This window comes from Lipotes vexillifer, unplaced genomic scaffold (genome assembly GCF_000442215.2).
Source record: "Lipotes vexillifer unplaced genomic scaffold, Lipotes_vexillifer_v1.1 scaffold242, whole genome shotgun sequence".
NCBI lineage: Eukaryota > Metazoa > Chordata > Mammalia > Artiodactyla > Lipotidae > Lipotes > Lipotes vexillifer.
The window spans coordinates 1842082-1846081 of NW_006771376.1; the positions used below are offsets into that span (position 1 = coordinate 1842082).

The 4000-nt window shown below is 37.3% G+C and overlaps 1 protein-coding gene across 1 annotated transcript in view; it reads right to left on the reverse strand.

The window, feature by feature from the left end:
* Positions 1-4000, reverse strand: part of SIN3A (SIN3 transcription regulator family member A) — a 64460-nt gene that overhangs the window by 50240 nt on the left and 10220 nt on the right. The gene's annotated exons all lie outside the window — the stretch shown is intronic.

The following is a 4000-nucleotide window of genomic DNA, read 5'->3' on the forward strand; positions in this document are numbered from 1 at the left end:
CAGGAATGCTTTGGCAGCACTCATCCATTCAGTTAGCAAATACTTAGGGAACAGATATGAAGGTGGTAGATGATCTCAGCCCTTGCCCTAGAAAAGCTTAAAAACTACTTGGAAAGACCATATACAGCCTCACTAGTATTCAAAGAAATATAAAGTAAAATGATTTCCCAAAGGAACTGCCAAAAATTAAGAGAATGATGATATTCAGCGTAGGTGAGAATGCAGAAAAACACTACTGGTGTAAGTTTTAATTGTTATAGACTATTTGGTTGGCAACTTGCAGGCTTTTATTAGATTTTTAAATTAAAATGAAAATGTGCATACCCTTTAATCACCTAGCAACTCCACTTCTAGGTCTATCCTATACATCTGCCAAGTATATTTACTGCAGCAAAGTATAAAAAATTTAAATGTCTATCAATAGCTAAATAAACTTGATCCATCCATATTAGGAAAACTATGTAGCAATTAGAAAGATTAGGGTTCATCTACAAGGAAAGCTGTCCTGGACATAATAAGTGAAAAGAATAAGCTACAGAATATATACAGGGTGATCTCAACACATACACAATGTACTCTTAAGATTTGTGCATTTCATTGTATATAAATCTGCATCAAAAGGAAAAGGCTAGAAACAAGCATTGAACTCTAGATAAGGAAATGCATGCTCAGGTACTTAGATGAAAGTGCAAGGAATTCTCTGGCGGTCCAGTGGTCAGGACACCACACTTTCACTTTCAAGGGCCTGAAAAAAAGAAAGTGTACTAATGTCTGAAATGTACTTACAATACCATCAAGAAATCAGTTTGGATTAATAGATGGAAGAATGGAGAGATGGATATATGATAAAGGAAGTACTGTAAAAATGGTAATGGTAAAATCCAGGTAGTGTGTATATATGGGTGTCAACTATAAAATTACATCAAATCTTGGGAGGAAAAGCTAACAATACAAACTAGTTCACAAGTGGTACTAATAAGCACCAGAAACTTGGAAGGGAGAAGAAGTGTATACAGTGAGAAAGAGTCTACGGAGAAGGTAAATATTTAGTTATATCTTGAAAATTAGGGATGAATTAGGGCATGGGGGATACAGGTTGAAATTAAAATATTACAGTAACTTTGGACTTACAGGCAATAAACAGCTATTTAAAATCTTTGCCAATTCATTCACCCCACAAATAATTCCTGAGTGCCAGGCCCTGTGCTTAGTGTTGGGGCTCCAGCACTGAATAGGACATTCCCTGATCCACAACAACCAAGTCTTCCATATCTAACTGCTATCAGTTGATGTGCTCCTCACAAGGTCCTGTCACACCCAGAAGCCTCCTATTTAGAGGCAAACTAATACTCAAAGAAATTAAGTGACGTTTTCAAGGTCACATAGCTGGTTAAAGGAACAAGATGGTAGATAGACCCTTTCTCCTTGGAATACATGATCAATCTGGAGTAGAAATATAAGTATTTGAATGCCAAATGATGGAGCCACAAGACAGAAAACTACTTTCAAGCCCTGCTTCAGCTGACATGATTTTCGTCTGCCACTACGGTCTCCAACTGTTTCAGATTTGAAGCTTACCCTGTTATCAAAACACTAGTCTAAGAAGACAGAATTTAAAAATGCAAAAAAAAAGGCACCTTGAGGGATACAAACTAGTAAAGAGAGACTAATGTGAACAAACAATGGCACAGAACACTACATAGTCACCTGGCCATGTGTTATAATAAAAAGTGGGAATAGCTCCAAATCATCATGCAAAGAAATCATAATTCCTAAATAAAGTAAGTACAGCAGGATAATTCTGATATTGCAGGGGAGTATTCTGGAGTAGGGCAAGACAACTGACGAGCAAATGTGACACGTTTCGGACAAATGTTAGAAGGGCAGAGGTAAAAGCTAATCCTTTCAGAACAAGAAAAGTAAAAACCAACTTTCTAGTTTTACAACCTAAATGTCTTTAATCACAATAAAGAGTTGGCCTCCTAGAAATCCAGACATCTCTCCATAATTATGAGAATCCAAATGGAAAATCCAACTTTAAAGAATCTTTTCATTTAAATTAAATTTCACAAATTGGCTTAAATGGAAACAATAGAATTATTTCAGTCAAGATAAGCTCAAAGTAACAGTGTGTGTGGAACAAACCACCTTATTATGGAGGGTTTCAAGTCCACACGCTTTCTTTTTGAAATGCATTTAATTTATGGTTGACCCTTTAGTGCTTCTTGATTTTTGTGTTGATATTATCTTGAATTAGGCACACTTTAAAGTTCTTTTATTTATATAATATAAGAAAAAAATCTGAAATTATTCTCTTCCTGGTGGTCAACATCACATGAAATCACATAAAATTGTACCCTGGTCAGTTTATTTCAATGAATACTCTTGAAAAAATGGAAGGCTTCTCTTCAAAAGCAAAGAAATTTTTATCAAAGCATTAAGTGAATGTAATTACTTCAACCCAGTAAAACTGCCTGCCACAGTCTACTTCAAAATCTGTCCAAAGATACACTTCTGGATTTAAATCTGCTAGAAAATGAAAAAAGTGTTCCAGAATGAAAAAGTCAATCTATTTATATTTCCCATACTACTCAGAATAATCACTCAACAAAATTAACAACCCATTCTTCTCAAAACACCATAATACCTGATACCCAAGCCTCCCCTGAAAGTAGTTTCACATTCTTATGATGAGGTGGTCCCTCAACCTGGGGAGATTTTGCCCCCAAGGTGCATTTGGCCATGTTGGAAGACATTTTTGGTTGTCACAATTCCAGGAGAGGGTGGTGCTACTGGCATCTCATGAATAGAGGCCAGGGATGTTGCCAAACATCCTACAGTGTACAGGATAGCCCCCCACAACAAAAAATTATTCATCCCAAAATATCAATAGTGCCAAGGTTGAGAAACGATGTAATATAATGACAATCCCATTTGACATATACCTTTTGTGAGCTTTGGTGGAGTTATGTCATACTACAGTGTGACAACACTTTTTAACAAGGTGACTCAGGACAATTATTTTGTATATGCAGACAATAACACTGCTTTCTTTACATGTGATTCACCTTTAACCCTCAGTATACCACAAAAACTTATCATTACATTATCATTTATCATTTGGGCTAAAAATACCTTTATTAGAAATTTTAGTAAGAATTTAGGACTTGCCTGGTGGCGCAGTGTTTAAGAATCCGCCTGCCAATGCAGGGGACACGGGTTCGATCCCTGGTCCGGGAAGATCCCACATGCCGCGAAGCAACTAAGCCCGTGCACCACGGGCCCACATGCCTAGAGCCCGTGCTCCGCAACAAGAGAAGCCAACGCAATGAGAAGCCAGCGCACCGCAAAGAAGAGTAGCCCCCGCTCGCCACAACTAGAGAAAGCCTGTGCATAGCAATGAAGACCCAAGACAGCCAAAAATAAATTAATTTTAAAATAATTAGTTAATTTAAAATTCGATCCCTGGGAAGATCCCACATGCCGCGAAGCAACTAAGCCCGTGCACCACGGGCCCACATGCCTAGAGCCCGTGCTCCGCAACAAGAGAAGCCAACGCAATGAGAAGCCAGCGCACCGCAAAGAAGAGTAGCCCCCGCTCGCCACAACTAGAGAAAGCCTGTGCATAGCAATGAAGACCCAAGACAGCCAAAAATAAATTAATTTTAAAATAATTAGTTAATTTAAAAAAGAATTTAAACAGCAAATCCAAATTTTTATTCCATATTTTCCTGGTTTTGAAGATATAAATACCCAAAACAGGCACTATTCTTTACAATGCAACTGACTAGTCATCAACTGGCATGGATGAACTTGGAACATAGCCGTTCTATAAACTTTGATTCTAGATTTCAGGTAAATCTCAAGTAAGGTTCTAGCTTACTGTCACTTTTGGGTTTTTGGTTTTTTTTCCCCCTCACATGATCAAACACAACTTTGAAAACTTAATTCTTAATTTTGCTGAAGAGAGGATGATCATCTTTTTTTTTTTTTTTTTTTT